This window comes from Nomascus leucogenys, chromosome X (assembly GCF_006542625.1).
Source record: "Nomascus leucogenys isolate Asia chromosome X, Asia_NLE_v1, whole genome shotgun sequence".
Lineage (NCBI taxonomy): Eukaryota > Metazoa > Chordata > Mammalia > Primates > Hylobatidae > Nomascus > Nomascus leucogenys.
This window is the reverse complement of record NC_044406.1, coordinates 58,041,428-58,063,030: the sequence shown is the minus strand read 5'-3', so window position 1 is coordinate 58,063,030 and position 21,603 is coordinate 58,041,428. Positions and strand designations below refer to the sequence as shown.

Here is a 21,603-nt window from a genome sequence, read left to right as displayed (position 1 = left end):
TTATATTATGGGAATTTTATCTCCATAAAAAGGGAAAAAAAAAGGACAAAAGTTGAGTAGTATTGAGGGTGGGGTAGATATTAAAACCCAGTCTCCCTATACAAACCAAAAATGTGTACAGATGTATAGCTTATGCAGTCTAGCAAAAGTCAGTTATGAAGTTAGCCCAATAGCAAATAAAAAATAATTTTCAAACAAAAAAAGAAATAAGACATCCTCCTGATTTTATATATATATGTGTGTGTGTGTGTGTGTGTGTATATATATATATATACATATACATAGAGAGAGAGAGAGAGAGAGTGAGTTAATCACTAGAAGACTGCCTGCCTACAAAAAATACTAAAGGCAGTCCTTCATGCTGAAATGAATACACTAGGCAGTCATACGGATCCACACCCATTAATAAAGAGTACCACAAAAGGTAACTACACAGGTAAATAAAAGAGAGTATAAACATATTTTTACTTGAAACATCTTTCTGTAATCTGTTTAAAATAACTGCATAAAACAATATATATAAATATTGATGGGTTTATAATGTATAATAATGTAATTTGTATGACAATAATAGTTCAAGGGAGGGCAGAGAGAAATGAGTCACATAGGAGCAAGTCATTGCATGTATTTGTTGAAGTTAATTTGGTATTAATCTGAACTAGACTTTTATAAATTAAGATGTTAATTGTAATCCCCAGGGTGTTCTCTAAGAAGATGCCTCTTAAAATATAGACTGCTGGGCGGCCCGGCAGAGGCGCTCCTCACTTCCCAGACGGGGCGGCCGGGCAGAGGCGCTCCTCACTTCCCAGATGATGGGTGGCCGGGCAGAGGCGCTCCTCACTTCCCAGATGATGGGTGGCCGGGCAGAGGCGCTCCTCACTTCCCAGACGATGGGTGGCCGGGCAGAGGCGCTCCTCACTTCCCAGACGGGGCGGCCGGGCAGAGGTGCTCCTCACTTCCCAGACGAGGCGGCTGGGCAGAGGTGCTCCTCACTTCCCAGACGATGGGAGCGCCTCTGCCTGGCCACCCATCACCTGGGAAGTGAGGAGCGCCTCTTCCCGGCCACCCATCATCTGGGAAGTGAGGAGCGCCTCTGCTCGGCCGCCCCGTCTGGGAAGTGAGGAGCGCCTCTGCCCGGCCGCCCCGTCTGGGAAGAAGTGAGGAGCCCCTCTGCCTGGCAGCCCCATCTGGGAAGTGAGGAGCGCCTCTGCCCCGCCGCCCCGTCTGGGAAGTGAGGAGCGCCTCCGCCCAGCCACCCCGTCTGGGAAGAAGTGAGGAGCGCCTCTGCCCGGCCGCCCCGTCTGGGAAGAAGTGAGGAGCACCTCTGCCCGGCCGCCCCGTCTGGGAAGAAGTGAGGAGCGCCTCTGCCCGGCCGCCCATCGTCTGGGAAGTGAGGAGCGCCTCTGCCCGGTGGCCCTGTCTGGGAAGTGAGGAGCACCTCTTCCCGGCCACCCATCGTCTGGGAAGTGAGGAGCACCTCTGCCCGGCCGCCCCGTCTGGGAAGTGAGGAGCTCCTCTGCCCGACCGCCCCATCTGGGAAGAAGTGAGGAGCACCTCTGCCCGGCCGCCCCATCTGGGAAGTGAGGCACGCCTCTGCCCGGCCGCCCCGTCTGGGAAGTGAGGAGTGCCTCTGCCCAGCTGCCCCATCTGGGATGTGGGGAGCGCCTCTGCCCGACTGCCCCATCTGGGAGGTCTACCATGGAGGCCAGAAGCAATGTGGGGGCTGGACGTGGTGGCTCATGCCTGTAGTCCCAGCACTCTGGGAGGCCGAGGCGGATTGATCACTTCGGGCTAGGAGTTCGAGACCAGCCTGGCCAACATGGCGAAACATATGAAAAATACAACTGTCAAACCAACCAACGAACCAAGTGACAACAAAACAGGTCTACCCTGGAGTCATACTCTAATTTTTTCTATTTTCCTCCCTTTCTGATCCTTTATCCCACTTTCTTTTTCTTCCTCTTCCTTCTCCTTCTTCTTTGTCAAATAGAGGATTGAGTTATTATCATTGATCCATACAAAGTCCCTCTCTCATTTATTTTCTTTAATTCCCACCCCCCATTTCTATTCCCCGTCTTCCCATGTGCAACCTTCCTAATGTGTTTGATATGCATCTTTTTGTTCGTATGTACTTTTAGAAAATGTTTATTGTTTTGTGTGCAAAAAAAAAAAATAAAATAAAACAGAAAAAATAAATAAATAAATAAAATAAAAAATTCAGACTATACAGAAAAGTCTGAAGAAAGTGAAGACCACCCCCAACCTGCCTCCCTGACAGTCAGGCTATGCTGTCTGTGCATTTGACAGACTTTGTTCCCAACACTCACTTTATTGCAAAAATGGGTGTATCATAAATTCTGTTTTGTAAACTACTTCTCTCTGTTAAGTGAGACTTCCTCTGTCAACAGGGTTGGTGCTCTCTTGCCAGGCAGCCAAGCCAGCCACTGCTGTCCCTTCTTATTTGTCAAGTGCCTTGGAGGGCGTCCACGCTGTGTCTGCGGACACCACCAAGTCTGTTCTTGTGGGGCAGGGGCCCAGGACCCTAGGACTGAATGGAAGAAACACAGGCTCAGATTCCTCTTGGCCACCTTCTCATTGGGCAGCCTTGCTGGACACTGCTGGGGTTCTGAACCCTGAGCACGTGGATGTGCCATAGGAGGTCAGGACTATAGAGGGCCCATGACACAGCGACATCAGCAGGGGGTCCGGGCACACATCCTGGAGCCAGGAGGTCCTGAGGTACCTAGCGCCACCCCACCCCCAGGCAGTCTGTGAAGGCTTAGGGTACTGGGCCCCACCCTGAGAGCTGAGAGTTGTCCTGCCCAGGCCCCCCTGCAGGATATGGGCCAGCAAGTCCCACACAGCACTGGGGGACACCTGAGTAGAGAACTGGGGCAGGGGGAGCCCCAGCCGGGCCTCAGCGGGCTGGGAACGCACTGCCCCCTCACTTTCCATATCCTGAAATCAAGGGCTGACCAGTCAGTGATTTGCACTCCAACAACCAAACTGCAAATCCCAGTGGCTTCTAACAACAAACGTCAATCTATCTTGCTTCTGAGTCAGCTGAGAGGCTTCACCACCGGGCCAGCTCCACGTTTCCTCGGTGCAGGAAGACCCTCTGCTCTGATGTCACCAAAGTGAGATCGTGAGAGACCTGGGCTCAGAGCTGGCAGGAGTAAGGTCTAGCCAAAGCGAGTGGGTACAACAAGTGAGAAAGCAATTGGAGGAGGGGGTGCTCACAAGTGCCAACTTCACCCTTGGTGACTGAGAGGGGGTTGAGGGACAGACCCCAAGGCGGGGAGAACCCAGAGCCAGCCTCGGCTCCAAACTCCACAGGCCTGAGAGCTCCTGGGACCCACCAGGGCCGCAGCAGAAACTCAGGCTGAAGCAAATGACAGCTGTTTGTAGCAGAACCCAGCACAGCAGGCCATCCCCTCCCAGGCGCCTTTCTCATGGTTAATAACGCATACAGTGACACAGATTCCTGCATCCAACACAGCCAGGAAGCCATACATCACTCTAGGAGTGGGGTGCGTCTGCACCTGTTTAGTGACAGAATCAAGGACTTGGGAGGCCCCAAGTTTCCTGCAAGTGTAACCCCCACAAACCCACCACGTTGGCCATCTTCACTCTGCATGGGAGTTTGGAGGCCCCGAGCTTGGGGCACACGGCTTGCCATCCTGAGGGGAGAGAGGGCAGTTCTCCCAGAGTCGACCCAGCCCTGAGAAACAGGAGAAGTTCAGCCCTTGGAGGCGCAGGGGAAGGAGTTCATGGAGCACTTTATTGGTTCTCACAAACGGCTTTCTTCACTCATCCCCTAACACGGCAGAAAGACCAGATAGGAGGGTGCCCACCAGGCTCAGGCCATGGTCTTCAAGATGCCGGCCATTGGCCGGGCGCAGTGGCTCAGGCCTGTAATCCTAGCTCTTTGGGAGGCCAAGGCGGGCCAATCACGAGGTCAGGAGATCGAGACCATCCTGGCTAACACGGTGAATCCGCGTCTCTACTAAAAATACAAAAAATTGGCCGGGCGTGGTGGCGGGCGCATGTAGTCCCAGCTACTCGGGAGGCTGAGGCAGGAGAATGGCGTGAACCCGGGAGGCGGAGCTTGCAGTGAGCCGAGATCACGCCACTGCACTCCAGCCTGGGCGACAGAGCGAGACTCCGTCTCAAAAAAAAAAAAAAAAAAAAGATGCCGGCCATCTTCTTGGCATCTCCACCTACATATGTGTCCCACGTCACCTTCCAGTTGCACCTGGTGGGCCAGTTGCTGCCTTACAGCCAGCAGGGGGCTAGCTCTGTTGGCCTGGAGCTCCTGAAACCTGGTCCTTTCTCTGGGCTGCACCCATCTGACTGAGCTCCGTTGGCCTGGGCTTGCTGTTCACCCTGCCATGAACCTGGTGCTAGATGCTGGCCTCCAGCCTCAGCAGCTACGCCAGAGTGTGCCTCAGTGGGTGCAGGTTCCTTACCACCACAGTGGCCCTCTGCCTCTGCTGTTCGCACTTCTGCTCAGCCAAATTTTGACTTCGATTTTCTGCAGCCATCATTGGCTCCTCAGCTTCAGTTTCTCATTCTTGAGCAAAATAGCCTTGGCATCTGCATCTCTCCTGATGGAAGTAATGCTCCTCGTGTCCAGATCCAGCTCCCCCTCACTTTCCCCATTTTCCCACGCAGAGACCTTCAGTTGGCTCCAGCTTCCAGTGCACATGTGGAAGAGCCTTCTTCCAAATATGTATATAATATGTATGTAATTACATATATATAATGTCATGTGTAATACAATATATTATATTTATAGGAAGTAATGGAGGAAATGAAGAGCAAAAAAGATTAATACATATCGAAAATAAATAGCGAAATAACAGAACTACACCCTTTCTTACCAATAATTGCTTTCTACGTAAATGGATTTAATTCTCAAATCAAAAAGCAGATATGGCAGAGGGAGGGTTTTTTTTAAGGTTCTATCTATATGCTCACTTTAGATCAAAAAGTTTCCTAAAAGATATATTCATAGTTATTAATGGCCCTATTCCCACTACAAATTTTGAAGTACTCCTAATCCCATAACTTGCCTGTTTTAGCTATGGTAATGGGTGGAAAGAGTAGTTCACCAGTTTTAAAGATCAGACTCTGTATCAAAAGCACCTTTGCCCTTAGGAAGAGTGAGTATCAGACTCATCCTGGAGTATATTGGAGTCATCTTATCTATTACTCCAAACCTCTCTTTTTATTTCTGAGCCTTGCTTGGACCTTGGCATTCCATTTGAATTCCTTCTGACTGGAACATTTGTGTTGTATCTGTAACACTGGCACTGAAATAAAGACCACATGGTTAAAGAAATCTTCCCTATATTGTACTTTATGGTGTTGGAGTGAAGCCTTGTAGCTTCCTTGTCCCCATGTCAGAGGAAGTCTTACAGACACCATAGGGTAGGAATAGCCTTTCCTGAGTCTGAGAAATTGGCCTCTTTTAAGACAAATCTCACAAATATCCACATCAAAGACTTGAGCTTTTTAAAATAGTGAGAGTGCCAAGTGCTTTTTAGAAAGGACCCATGTGTTATTAAACTTTGAAATTGAGTTGCTGGAATGAAGTAGGTGTGACTCTCTCTGTGGTACATGATGAATGTACTACGCACGTTCAAGTATTCAGGCACCATGTCTTATATACTGAAGAAGAAAGAAGAAGTGAGGCCCACCTTGCTCTTATAATGTTTGCAATTGTTACTGTATTGAATACAGTATAATGACTACTTTGGCTTCAATTTTAAACCTGGAAACAAATATCCTTTTTTTCCCCTCCATTTCACCAAGCCTTTACTTAAAATCTTCAGTGCCTTGTCAAATATAGCTCTGTATCAGATGCTAGACTATTCCTAACATTTGACAAACTCCAGTTTAACTGAAGACTCCACAGGGGAAAGTTTCTGGTCTTATTAGTATGTATGAGCAAGATCTGCTAAAACTTACTCCACTGGGAAAATGGTTGACTGAGTCAATCACAGGATATTATCTCCTCCATAGTTTTCAGTAATGTAAGTGTGGACTAGTGCGTATTTCAGACAACTGCTCTGCCTGTGCAATGAAAAAGAGCCTTTAAGGGTTTCTCTGCAGACTGATTTCATTGGATGGATACTTAATGCTGTGAAACATGATAGGATTAACATAATGTTGGTGGATATCTTGAATAGAATTTGTCTTAACATTCTTCTTTGTTAGATAAAATAAAGCCTGTTTGTATAGAGGCTTTATTTTTCTCTCCTATATTTGTAGCTAACCAGCTCAGGTTTTTTATTTTAATTTGAACTGGGTTGAATCTCTGAAGAAGTCTGTTCAAGACCATGCTGTAAGACAGTGTCAGCTAATGGAACTGGAAAGGGTCTACTCTACTGACAGAGCATTTTCTTGGATGACCATAGTTTTGAAGTAAAGTTTATGATTATCCAAAGCTTTGGCTAGGAGTAAAATATTATGGCCTTAACACAAAGGTGCTGCGTAGAATATGAATTGATTTCGGAAATTGAACACAAGCACCATACTGAAGCACTAGCAGCCAAATAACTGCCTAGGATACTGATGGTTGTGAAGACTAATTCAAATGATTGGATCTTTGAAAGCTTCAGCGTACCTTAGTTTCTAGGATCAGAATTAGTTTTCCTCTCACTTGGCCTTGCAGCTAAAAGGAGAAATGTTTCAATTTATGTGAATACTTGCACATTTTAATAATTCATTTCGCTAGTATAACCACTCAAGGGGGAGCAAATTTGGATGGATTTACAACTTCAGAGGCATTATGAGGAAAGAGCAATTTCCAAGACTGTTTTGATAACCCTGGGGTGATAAGCAGTGATCTCTCACACGCTTACTTCAACAATTCCATATGCACTTGTACCTCATTATTTCCCTCCTCACGAGTCGATTTTATTCTAGTCTCTGCCCCATCCCAGGGAATCCTAAAGGAGAATTAATTTATCTAAGTAATCTCAAAAAACTGTAGGAGGGGTGCTCTCCCCTAGAAGCTTCACCTACAGTGTTTTGATGCTGTTACCTTGAGGTGCGTTGGACAGTCATGGAATCTTTAGGCTTTGTATAGTGATCATCTGTTAATTTTAAGGCCTTTCTCATTTAAAGAAATATTCCTCAGTGTAACACTTGGGAAGAGATTCTTTCCTCTTGCTAGTTTAAAGGTGTGATTTATATACCCCTTGTTTATTGCATTTACATATAAAAATAGACTTTTAAAACTATCCAACACTAATGGTCGATATAACATGATTTCCATTCTTTTTATGTCCTTCTAGAAGAGATTGGAAGTTAGGAAGTACTGCTTTTGAGGTTCAACTTCATTATCTTCTGCACTGAAAAATATTTGGGCCATGAGAACTAGGGGAAATGAATTTGAATGTGTTTTTTTTTTCTAGTGAATGTATTTTAACCACAGTGTCCTAAACTGAGAAATCTAGAGAGGAAAAAGTGGGTGTTCACAAACTTTGTGGTTGGGGGAGTGATTTTACACATCTGTATATTCATGACTTTGGGAGTGGAGAGCATCATTGAAGAGAGAATTGCACAGAAAGTCCTGAAGTTGAAAACACTTTTGACCAGCTTTGGCTCGGGAGAGTGGGGCTGCTTGTAGAACTGGAAGCGAATAACTTTTTCAAGCAATATCAGTGAGTGGGTCCCATCGACAGGGTTCCAGGACCTGGAACATTTTAACAGAAGGAATTGGTGAAGCAGCTTACACAGTTGCTTTACAAACTTCCAAGGGGCTGATTCTGGCTTTGAGATGGAGCATTGGAGTTGGTTTTGTTTTGTTTTCCTCAAAGAACCTGTGGTTGTGCTTTGTGTGTTTTGTTTTTGTTTTATATTTGGGGGTCCCAAGGGAAAGAGCTTCTGAACTCTTTCCTTTATGAACTCCCACTGTGTTCCTGTATAGTTCCTTTTCTTTCATAGTGTTGTAAGTTACATTTTCATTTTGTCCCATCACATCTTCTTTACTGTAAAAATATTAAAAACCTGTTTCCAAGTGGGACAGCTAATGAAGCTCTAATTATTACAGACATATTTTTGAGATGTAAAAAAAGTTTTAATTAAATGATAAGTCTTAGAGGCCAGTGAGGAATAAAATGGATGTAAAATGGGATGCATTAGAATTCTGCTGTGTGTATTATGTTTTGGTTGAAACAAATTATGAACAGTGACTAATAATAAAAAGTCAATACTCAAAAATAATTCAAAAAACTCACTTTAGATCAAAATTTACAAATAAATTGAAAGCAAAATAATACCAAAACATATTCCATGCAAATAGCAAACCAAAAACAGAAGAGCTAAGGTGGCTGTATTAATATCAGACAAAATAAAGACATAAATTGTGACAAGAGACAAAGGACATTATATATTGATAAAAGGGTTAATCCATCAAGAAATTAGAAAAAATATAAACATATATGCACCTAACAAGAAGCCCCAAACCTAGGAAGAAAAACTGACAGAATTAAAGGGAAAAAGTAGACAGTTCTAAAATAATATTTGGAGATTTTAATATCCCACTTTCATTAATGGATAGAATAACTAGAAAGAAGAAAAATAAAGGGCTTAAGCCACACTAAACCTACTAGACCTAATATCTATGGAACACTACACCCAGCAATAGCAGGAAACCATTGTTTTGCTTATTCTATTGTTCTGTTTTTCTCAGATGCACATTAAACATTCTCTAAAATATGCCATGTATTGGCCACAAAAAAAAGCATATATATTCTCTGACAACAATGTAATGAAACTAAAACTCAGTAATAAAAGGGAAACTGGAAACCTGACAAACATAGAAATATTAAACAACATTAAACAAAGAAGAAATTAAAAGTAAAATTAGAAAATACTTTGAGTCAAATGAAAAAGAAAACACAACACATCAAAACTCATGAGAAGGCTCAGAGGTAAATTTATATCTGTAAGTGACTATATTACAAAAGAAGAAAGAACTCCAAAATCAATAACTTATCTTTGCACATTAAGAACAAGAAAAAAAAGTAAAATAAAACCAAAGATAGGAGAAGGAAGGAAATTATGAAAATTAGGAGATAACATATAACAAAAAGGTGAGTAGGAAAGCAATAAAGGGAATCAACACAATCAATAATTATCTGAAAATATCAACAAAATGTATAAAGTTTTAGTTTCACTAAGAAAAAAGGCTCAAATTACTAAAATCAGAAGTTAAAGTGAGAACACTACTATAGAACTTACAGAAATAAAAAGAGCAATGAGATAATACTTATGAACAACTATACACACACAAAAAAAGATAGCCTAAATGATATGTATAAATTCCTGGAAACATATAAGTTACCAAAACTGACCGAAGAGGAAACAGAAAATCTGAACGAAGAAACACTTTCTAAGATTGAACACCACTTCCTTAAAAATTCAACAAACTAGAAATATAAGGAAACTTCCTCAACATGAAAAAAGACACTTATAAAAAACCCACAACTAACATTTTATTATTATTATTATTATACTTTAAGTTCCAGGGTACATGTGTACAATGTGCACGTCTGTTACATAGGTATACATGTGCCATGTTGGTTTGCTGCACCCATCAACTCGTCAATTACGTTAGGTATTTCTCCTAATGCTATCCCTCCCCCAGCCCCCCACATCCTGACAGGCCCTGCTGTGTGCTGTTCCCCGCCCTGTGTCCAAGTGTTCTCATTGTTCAGTTCCCACTTATGAGTGAGAACATGTGGTGTTTGGTTTTCTGTCCTTGTGATAGTTTACTGAGAATGATGGTTTCCAGCTGCATCCATGTCCCTGCAAAGGACATGCACTCATCTTTTTTATGGCTGCATAGTATTCCATGGTGTATATGTGCCACATTTTCTTAATCCAGTCTATCATTGATGGAATTTGGATTGGTTCCAAGTCTTTGCTATTGTGAATAGTGCCACAATAAACATACGTGTGCATGTGTCTTTATAGTAACATGATTTATAATCCTTTGGGTATATACCCAGCAATAGGATGGCTGGGTCAAATGGTATTTCTAGTTCTAGATCCTTGAGGAATGGCCACACTGTCTTCCACAATGGTTGAACTAATTTACACTCCCACCAACAGTGTAAAGGCATTCCTATTTCTCCACACTCTCTCCAGCATCTGTTGTCTCCTGACTTTTTCATGATCGCCATTCTGACTGGCGTGAGATGGTATCCCATTGTGGTTTTGATTTGCATTTCTCTGATGACCAATGATGATGAGCATTTTTTCATGGGCCTGTTGGCTGTGTAAATGTCTTATTTGAGAAGTGTCTGTTCATATCCTTTGCCCACTTTTTGATGGGGTTGTTTTTATTTTTTCTTGCAAATTTGTTTAAGTTTTTGTAGATTCTGGATATTAGCCCTTTGTCAGATGGGTAGAATATAAAAATTTTCTCCCATTCTGTAGATTGCCTGTTCACTCTGATAGTAGTTTCTTTTGCCATGCAGAAGCTCTTTAGTTTAATTAGATCCCATTTGTCTATTTTGGCTTTTGTTGCTATTGCTTTTTGTGTTTCAGTCATGAAGTCCTTGCCCATGCCTACGTCCTGAATGGTATTGCCTAGGTTTTCTTCTAGGGTTTTTATGGTTTTAGGTCTAACATTTAAGTCTTCAATCCATCTTGAATTAATTTTTGTATAAGGTGTAAGGAAAGGATCCAGTTTAAGCTTTCTACATGTGGCTAGCCAGTTTTCCCAGCACCATTTATTAAATAGGGAATCCTTTCCCCTTCTTTTGTTTCTTGTTTTTGTCAGGTTTGTCAAAGATCAGATGGTTGTGGATGTGTGGTGTTATTTCTGAGGCCTCTGTTCTGTTCCATTGGTCTATATATCTGTTTTGGTACCAGTACCTTGCTGTTTTGGTTACTGTAGACTTGTAGTATACTTTGAAGTCAGGTAGCGTGATGGCTCCAGCTTTGTTCTTTTTGCTTAGGATTATCTTGGAAATGCAGGCTCTTTTTTGGTTCCATATGAGCTTTAGTTTTTTCCAATTCTGTGAAGAAAGTCATTGGTAGCTTGATGGGGATGGCATTGAATCTATAAATTACCTTGGGCAGTATGGCCATTTTCACGAAATTGATTCTTCCTATCCATGAGCATGGGATATTCTTCAATTTGTTTGTGTCCTCTTTTATTTAGTTGAGCAATGGTTTGCAGTTCTCCTTGAAGAGGTCCTTCACTTCCCTTGTAAGTTAGATTCCTAGGTGTTTTATTCTCTTTGTAGCAATTGTGAATGAGAGTTCACTCATGATTTGGCTCTCTGTCTGTTATTGGTGTATAAGAATGCTTGTGTTTTTTGCACATTGATTTTGAATCCTGAGACTTTGCTGAAGTTGCTTATCAGGTTAAGGAGATTTTGGGCTGAGATGATGGGGTTTTCTAGATATACAATCATGTCATCTGCAAACAGGGGCAATTTGACTTCCTCATTTCCTAATTGAATACCCTTTATTTCTTTCTCTTGCCTGATTGCCCTGGCCAGAACTTGCAACACTATGTTGAATAGGAGTGGTGAGAAAGGGCATCCCTGTCTTGTGCCAGTTTTCAAAGGGAATGCTTCCAGTTTTTGCCCATTCAGTATGATATTGGCTGTGGGTTTGTCATAAATAGCTCTTATTATTTTGAGATACATCCCATTAATACCTAATTTATTGAGAGTTTTTAGCATGAAGGGCTGTTGAATTTTGTCAAAGGCCCTTTCTGCATCTATTGAGATAAACATGTGGTTTTTGTCGTTGGTTCTGTTTATATACTGGATTATGTTTATTGATTTGTGTATGTTGAACCAGTCTTGCATCCCAGGGATGAAGCCCACTTGATCATGGTGGATAAGCTTTTTGATATGTTGCTGGATTCGGTTTGCCAGTATTTTGTTGAGGATTTTTGCATCAATGTTCATCAGGGATATTGGTCTAAAATTCTCTTTTTTTGTTATATCTCTGCCAGACTTTGGTATCAGGATGATGCTGGCCTCATAAAATGAGTTAGGGAGGATTCCCTCTTTTTCTATTGATTGGAATAGTTTCAGAAGGAATGGTACCAGTTCCTCCTTGTACCTCTGGTAGAATTTGGCTGTGAATCTGTCTGGTCCTGGACTTTTTTTGGTTGCTAAGCTATTAATTACTGCCTCAATTTCAGAACCTGTTATTGGTCTATTCAGAGATTCAACTTCTTCCTGGTTTAGTCTTGGCAGGGTGTATTTGTCGAGAAATTTATCCATTTCTTCTAGATTTTCTAGTTTATTTGCATAGAGGTGTTTATAGTATTGTCTGATGGTAGTTTGTATTTCTGTGGGATCGGTGGTGGTATCCATTTATCATTTTTTATTGTGTCTATTTGATTCTTCTCTCTTTTCTTTTTTATTAGTCTTGCTAGTGGTCTATCAATTTTGTTGATCTACCTCCTGGATTCATTGATTTTTTTGAAGGGATTTTTGTGTTTATATCTCCTTCAGTTCTGCTCTGATCTTATTTCTGCTCTTATTTCTTGCCTTCTGCTAGCTTTCAAATTTGTTTGCTCTTGCTTCTCTAGTTCTTTCAATTGTGATGTTAGGGTGTCAATTTTAGATTTTTCCTGCTTTCTCTTGTGGGCATTTATTGCTATAAATTTCCCTCTACACACTGCTTTAAATATGTCCCAGATATTCTGGTACATGCCCACAACTAACATTATACACAATGATGAAAACTGAAACTTTCCCCCCTAAAATCAGAAAAAAGACAAAAATGCTCCCTTTCCCAACTTCCATCAAACATTGTATGTGAAGATTTAGCCTGGGCAATTAGGCAAGGAAAAGAAATAAAGTACATCAAAATTGGAAAGGAAGACATAAAACTATGTCTGTTTGCAGATAAAATGATCTTATATATACAAAATCATTTAAACTCCACAAACTTCCTCATTTAATGAATTCAGCCATGTTTCAGGATACACAATCAATACACAAAAATCAGCTGTATATGTATAAACAAGCAATTAACAATCTGAAAAGGAAATTAAGAAGAAAACAATTTCATTTACAATAGAATCAAAAAGAATAAAATACTTAGGAACAAATTTAACCAAGACAATGCAAGATATATACATTGAAATACTATAAAACATTGCTGAAAATATTATAGATCTAAATAAATAAAAGACATCTTGTGTTCATGGATTGGAAAACTTCATATTGCTAAGATGCCAATACTACACAAAGTGACCTAGGAATTCAGTGTAATCCCAATCAAATTTTCAAAGGCGCTTGTTGCGGAAATGAAAAAGCTGATTCTAAAATTCAGGTAGAATTGCAAGGGACCCTGTATAGCCAAAACAATTTAGAGAAAGAAAAACAAAATTAGAAGACTCACACTTCCCTATTTCAAAACTTACTACAAAGCCACAATAATTAAAATATTGTCATACCAGCATAAGGATGGACATATAGATTAATGGGATAGAATAGAGATTCCAGAAATAAACACTTACATATGTGGTCCATTTATTTTTTATTTTTATTTATTTATTTATTTTTGAGACAGAGTCTTGCCCTGTCACCCAGGCTGGAGTATGCTGACCTGATTTCAGCTCAATGCAACTTCCACCTCCCAGATTCAAGCTATTCTCCTGCCTCAGCCTCCAGAGCAGCTGAGATTACAGGCACCTGCCACCACACCCAGCTAATTTTTGTATTTTTAGTAGAGATGGGGTTTCACCATGTTGGTCAGACTGGTCTTGAACTCCTGACCTCAGGTGATCCACCTGCCTTGGCCTCCCAAAGTGCTGGTATTACAAGCATGAGCCACTGCTTCCAGCTGGTCCACTGATTTTTAACAAGGATGTCAAAATCCTTCAATATGGAAAAAATATTCAACAAAAAATGCTAGAAAAACTGAATTATCTACATGCAAAAAAAAGTGGACATTCTACCTCACACCATATACAAAAATTAACTCAAAATGAAAGACCTATGTCTAAGAGGGAAAAGTATAAAACTCTTAGAAAAAATATGTAGTGAGTCTTCAAGACCTTGGATTTGGCAATGAAGTCTTAGGTATGCACCAAATGCACAAGAAACAAAAAAATAGATAAATTAGACAGTGTCAAAATTAAAAATTTTTGTGCATCAAAGGTCACTACAAAAGAAGTAAAACATCATCCACAGAAAGGGAGAAAATACCTGCAAATCATATGCCTGATAAGGTTCTAGTACCCAGAACTGTTACAACTCAACAACCAAGTGACATTTGACCAAATTAAAACATAAAAAGGATTAGAATAGACATTTTTCCAAAGAAGAAGACATGCAAATGATCAGCCAGCATATGAAAATATTTTCAACATCATTAGCTATTGGGGAAATACAAATCAAAATGACAGCAGGAGACCACTTTATACCCACTAGGGTGGCTATAATTTCTTTAAAATAGAAAAAATCAAGTGTTCGGAATGATATGGAAAGATTGTAGCCCTTGTACTTTTCTGTTGGGAAATTCTACTTTTAAGTATATATCCAAGAAACAAGTATTCAAATTGAAACATGTTCATGACGGCCATGGCACTATTTACAATAGCCAAAAAGTGGAAAGAATCCAAATGTCAACTGAGGAATGGATGAACAAAATGCAGTATATCCATACAGTGGAATATTACTTGGTCTTAAAAAGAATGAAGCACTGGGCTAGGCGCAGTGGCTCATGCCTGTAATCACAGCACTTTGGGAGGCCGAGGTGGGCGGATCACGACGTCAGGAGATCGAGACCACTCTGGCTAACATGGTGAAACCCCATCTCTATTAAAAATACAAAAAAATTAGCCGGTTGTGGTGGCACTCGCCTGTAGTCCCAGGTACTCAGGAGGCTGAGGCAGGAGAATCACTTGGACCCAGGAGGCAGAGGTTGCAGTGAGCAGAGATCGTGCCACTGCACTCCTGCCTGGGCGACACAGCAAGACTCCTTCTCAAGAAAAAAAAAAAAAAGAAGGAAGCATTAATACACGCTACAATATGAATGAACTTAAAAAACAATATGTTAAGTGAATGCAGCCAGATGCAAAAGGTCACTAATGTATGATTTCATTGATAAGAAATATCCAGCATAGGTAAATGCAGAGAAACAGAAAGCAGATTAGTGGTTGCTCAGGGATGGGGGTAAAGGGCAGTGGGCAGTGGCTACTTAATGGTTATGTCATTTACTTTTGTAGGGATAAAAATGTCTGGGAACTAGACAGAAGTTATGGCTATACAACATGGTCAATATACTAACTGTCACTAAAATGTACACTTTAAAATGGTTAATTTTATATTACCTGAATTTTACCTCAATTAGAAAATACATAGAGCTTAATGAAAACAAAATAGAATATATTAAAATATGTGGGATGAGTTAAAATAGTGCCGAGAGGAAAAACTACACCATTAAATGTTAATTTAAAAAGGTCTTCTCTTTTTTAAAATGTCTACTGCAAAAATAAAAACTAGTAAAAGAAGAGCAAAGTAAGCCCAAGGTGAACAGAAGGAAGGAATGAACAGAAGGAAGTAATTGGTAAAGACATTTTTTTTTTTTGAGACGGAGTCTTGCTCTGTCACACAGACTGGAATGCACTGGTGCAATTTTGGCTCACTGCCTCCCGGTTCAAGAAATTCTCCTGCCTCAGCCTCCTGAGTAGCTGGGATTATAGGCATATGCCACCATGCCTGGCTAATTTTTGTATTTTTAGTAGACACTGGATTTCACCATGTTGGTTAGGCTGGTCTCGAACTCCTGACCTCGTGATCCACTCGCCTCGGCCTCCCAAAGTGCTGGGATTGCAGGTGTGAGCCACCTTGCCCAGCCCGAAGACCTTTTTAATAAATGAGATTTAATATTAAAAAAAAAGACAGCTGGGCACAGTAGCGCATGACTATAATCCCAGCACTTCAGAAGGCTAAGATGGGCAGATCACTTTAGCCAGAAGAGTTTGAGACCAGCCTAGACAACATGACAAAAACCTATCTCTACAAAAAATATAAAAATTAGCCTGGCATGGTGATGTGTGCCTGTAGTCCCAGTTACCTGGGAGGTTGAGGATCACTTGAGCCCAGGAGGTCGAGGCTGCAATGAACCATGATAGCACCCCTGCACTGCAGCCTAGGCAACAGAGTGAGGTCTTGAAAAAAAAAAAAAGAAAAGAAAAGAAAAAGAAAAATTAATGAAACAAAGAGCTGGTTCTCTAGGAGAAAAAAAATAACAAAACTGAGAAACCTCTAGCAAAATTGACAAAGATTAAGACGGAGACAATATATCCAAATATTAGGAATAAAGTAGAGAGTATCTTTATAGAAACTGCAAGTATTAAAAAGATAATAAGGAATACTATTTTAAAAGTTACACTGAAAATTTTGACAAGAAAAAGGACCAATTTCTTAAAAATCTCAAACTTCCAAAACTCAATGAAGATGAAATGTGCAATCTGGATGTTTCTATAACTATTAACAAAATTTAAATATTTATTTAAAAGCTCCTGAATGAAAAATATATAGGATCGGATGGTTTCACTACAGAATTCTTACAAACATTTAAAGTAGAATTAACACTGATTTTACACAAACTCTTCCAGAAAATGGAAAACACTACTCAATTCATCTTATAAAGCTAGTATTACTTTAAAACCAAAATCAGTCAAAGACAGTGCAAACCAAGAAAAGTATAGACCAGCATCTTATAAACTTAGATGTGGAGATCTTCATTTGAATTTAAGTAAATCTAATCCAACAATCTATGTCTTAGTTCATTCAGGCTGCTATAACAAAGTACTATAAACTAGGTAGTTTATAAATAACACAAATTTATTTTTCATAGCTCTAGACACTGGGAAGTCCAACATCAAGTCACCAGCAGATTCATTGTCTAGCAATGGCCTGTTTTCTGACTGAAAGATGGCACATGACTGAAGAAGATAGCTGGCTCCCTGGGGTCTTTTATGAGGGCACTATTCCCAATAATGAGGGTTTTGCCTTCATGATCTAATCACCTTCCAAAATTCCCCACCTCTTAATGGCCTCAACTTAGTGACTAGATTTCAACATATGAATGTTGGAGGGACACAAACATTCAGGCCATAGCAGTCTATAAAAAAGAATAATACAACATAAAAGCGTTAAGAGTTAGTCTATGTCTGCAGAGTTCTTTCAATATTTAAAAAGCAGTTTTGCTGGACTGAGCTGGTTGCCTCCTGCTATTGTGGAGGTGACTCACTTCATCCCAACTTCTTGATACTTTTGCTTCTGAAGGTCATATTTCTCTAAGATCTTCCAGAAAAAAAGTCTTAAAGCCACCTTAGCCTTTTTTCCAGTCCAGCTCTTAAATTTTTTCCTCCTCTTCCCCAGTAATAACATGAGTGTGGATCCAGCTTGTCCACAAAGACTGCCTTGCTCTGAAGCATCCGACTGTAAAGGCTTTTCACCTGCACCTGTAATTTGTGAGCCTGAAGAAAACTCCATCCTTGCAAATGTCTTCTGCTGAGATGCCTCACACAGAGACTGTCTCTCCTCTTCCTTCCTCCATGGATCTGCTTATTCAGGACAGCCCTGATTCTTCCACCAGTCCCAAAGGCAAGCAACCCACTTCTGCAGAGAAGAGTGCCACAAAAAAGGAAAACAAGATCCCAGTAAAGAAACAGAAGACCAGAACTGTGTTCTCTTCCAACCAGCTGTGTGTACTCAATGATAGATTGCAGAGACAGAAATACTTCAGCCTCCAGCAGATGCAAGAACTTTCCAACATCCTGAACCTCAGCTACAAAGGTGAAGACCTGGTTCCAGAAGCAGAGGATGAAATCTAAGAGGTGGCAGAAAAACAACTGGCCAAAGAATAGCAATGGTGTGACTCGGAAGGCCTCAGCACCTACCTACCTCAGCCTCTACCCTTCCTACCACGAGGGATGCCTGGTGAACATGACTGGAAACCTTCCAATGTGGAGCAATCAAACCTAGAGCAATTCAACCTGGAGCAACCACACCCAGAACATCCAGTCCTGCAGCAACCACTCCTGGAACACTCAGACCTGGTGCACCCAGTCCTGAAACAATCAGGCCTGAAACAGTTCCTTCTATAACTGTGGAGAGGAACTTCTGGAGTCCTGCATGCAGTTCCAGCCAAATTCTCCTGACTTGGAGGTTGCCTTGGAAACTGCTGGGGAAAGCCATAATGTAGTACAGCAGATCACTAGGTATTTTAGTACTCCACAAGCCATAGATTTATTCCTAAAGTACTCCACAAACATGCAACCTTAAGATGTGTGAAGATGAGTGAAGTTGCTATTACTCAATTTCAGTCTGGGCACTGGCTGAATCCTTCCTCTCCCCTCCCCTCCCTCATAGGATTTTTGTTGTTTGGAAACCATGTGTTCTGGTTTCCATTATGCCTATCCAGTCAATCTGATGGAGGGTGGGGTATGCTTGGAGCCTACTCAGAGAGGTTTCTTTCTTTTTTCATATTAGATCTTCCTGGAGAAAAGACATTTTAATAACCTTGGCTGCTAAGGACAACATGATAGAAGCTGTCTCTGGCTATAGATAAGTAGATCTAATACTAGTTTGGATATCTTTAGGGTTTAGAATCTAACCTCAAGAATAAGAAACAAAAGTACAAATTGGTGTGATGAAGGTATATTCCTATTGTTTGGGATTGGGCTTTCCTTTTTTAAAAAAAAAAAAAAACTCTGTTGAGGCCAGGTGTGGTGGCTCATGCCTGTAATCCCAGCACTTTGAGAGGCCAAGTCAGGCAGATCACCTCAAGTTAGGAGTTCAATACCAGTCTCGCCAACATGATGAAACCCCATCTCTACTAAAATACAAAAATTAGCCTGGCGTGGTCTCAGGCGCCTGTAATCCCAGCTACTCGGGAGGCTGAGGCAGGAGAATCACTTGACCCCAGGAGGTGGAGGTTGCAGTGAGCTGAGATAGAGCCATAGCAATCCAGCCTGGGTGACAGAGCCAGACTCCGCCTCAAAAAAATAAATAAAATAAAATAAAATAAAATAAAAACTCTATGGAGGTGAAGGGTGAAGGATTGAGGTGGAGTGAAGAGTTAAGCTGTAACATACTTCATTGATTTCCTCAGCCCTTTATGGCTCTGTTTTACTATACCCCCTATTTTGTTGGTTATGCTAATATTTGTGGAAAGAGGTCTTGTATTTGCTGCGTTATAATGACATCAGTACTACTTTGGCTGGTTTAAGTACAAATGAATAAAACAACCATTTTTCCTTTAAAAATATTTAAAAAGTAACACATGTAATATCAATGAGCTAAAGAAGAAGAATTGTATGATCATATTAATTGATAGAGAAATAACATTAAACAAAACTCAATAACCATTAATAATAAAAACTCTCAGCAAGCTAGGAATACAGGGAAATCTGATACAGAGTGTCTACGTTATACATATAGTTGACATGATATTTAATAATTAAAGACTGAATACTTTCCCATGAAATTGGGAACAAATCAAGAATGTTCACTCCTTGTAATCCCAGAACTTTGGGAGGCTGAGGTAGGCAGATCACAAGATCAGGAGTTTGAGACCAGCCTGACCAACATGGTGAAACCCCATCTCTACTAAAAATACAAAAATTACCCGGGCGTAGTGGTGGGTGCCTGTAGTCCCAGCTACTCAGGAGGCTAAGGCAGGAGAATCCTTGAACCTGGGAGGCAGAGGTTGAAGTGAGCCGAGATCGCACTGCTGCACCCCAGCCTGGGCAACAGAGCGAGACTCTGTCTTAAAATATTTATATATATATATATATATATATAACACATATATATATAAATATAAGAGATATATATATTACATATATATATAAATATAAGAAATATATATATATATAAAAAATAAAAAAGAATGCTTACTCTTATCACTCTTTTTGTTGTTGAGCCAGAGTCTTACTTTGTCACTCAGGCTGGAGTGCAGTGGTGTGATCTCAGCTCACTGCAACCTCCATCTCTCGAGTTCAAGCGATTCTCCTGCCTCAGCCTCCTGAGTAGCTGGGATTACAGGCACACACCACCACACCCAGCCAATTTTTGTATTTTGAGTAGAGACAAGGTTTCACCATGTTGGCCAGGATGGTCTCGATCTCCTGACCTCGTGATCTGCCTGCCTTGGCCTCCCAAAGTGCTGGGATTACAGGCATCAGCCACCACACCTGGCCCTTATCACTCTTATTTCTAGCCATCACAATAAGGCAAAAGAGGAAACAAAGAAAACAGATTGTGAAGGAAGAAGTAAAATTGTCCCTGTTTACATGTGAAATGATAATCTACGTAGGAAATATCAAGAGATATACAAAAAACTTATTAGAACTAATATGGGAACTCTGAAGGTCACAGGACCCAACATCAACACACAAAAATCATTTGCATTTTTGTATAGTAATAATGACCATGTGGAAATCAAAATTTAAAACACAATATAATGTACAATCACTCAAAGAAAATATTTAGTTATACATGCAAGAAAACATGTATAGTTCTGTAGGCTAAAAATTACCAATGCTAATGAAAGAAAACGATGAAGACCTGAATAAATAAAAAGGCATTTGTATTAGTCCATACTCACATTGATATAAAGAACTACCTGAGATTGGGTAATTTACTTTAAAAAAGAGGTTTAATTGGCTCATTGTTCCACAGACTGTACAGGAAGCATGGCTGAGGAGGCCTTAGGAAAATGACAATCATGGCAAAAGGTGAAGAGGAAGGAGGCACATCTTACAAGGCCAGAGAAGGATGAAGAAAGGGTGAAGGGGGAGGTGCTACAAACTTTTAAACAACTAGATCTTGTGAAAACTCGCTCACTATCACAAGAACAGCAAGGGGGAAGTTTGCCCCCATGATCCAATCACCCCCTACCAAGGCCCCTTCTCTAACATTAGGGATTATATCTGACATGAGATTTGGGTGGGGATATAAATCCAAACCATATCATTCTGCCCCTGTCCCCTCTCAAATCTCATGTACTTCTCACAATGTAAAATACAATAATCCCTTCTCAACAGTCTCCCAAATCTTAACTCATTTCAAGATTAACTCAAAAGTCCATAGTGCAAAGTCTCATTTGAGACTAGGCAAATCCCTTTCACCTATGTGAAAGCCTGTAAAATCAAAAACAAGTTAGTTATTTCCAAGATACGATCAGGTACAGGCATTGGGTAAATACAATTATTCCAAAAGGGAGAAATCAGGCAAAACAAAGAGACTACAGGCCCCATGCAAGTCCATAACCCAGCAGGGCAGTCATTAAATCTCAAAACTCCAAAATAACCTCTTTTGACTCCATGTCTCAAATCCAGGCCACACTGATGCAAAGGGTGGGTTCCCAAGGCCCAGAACACCTGTTCCCCTGTGGCTCTGCAGAGTGCAGCTCCCTCAGCTGCTTTCAGGGACTGGCATTCAGTGCCGGCAGCTTTTCCAAGTGCATGGTGCAAGCTGTCAGTGGATCTACCATTCTGGGATCTGGTGGATGGTGGCTGTCTTCTCACAGCTCCACTAGGCAGTGCCCCAGTGGAGACTCTGTGTGGGGGATCCACCCCACATTTCC

The 21,603-nt window shown here is 41.0% G+C and overlaps 1 pseudogene; it reads left to right on the top strand.

Moving 5' to 3' along the window:
• Positions 1 to 17,341: 17,341 nt before the first annotated feature.
• LOC100602442 lies at positions 17,342 to 18,305 on the top strand (annotated as a pseudogene).
• The last annotated feature ends 3,298 nt before the right edge of the window (positions 18,306 to 21,603 follow it).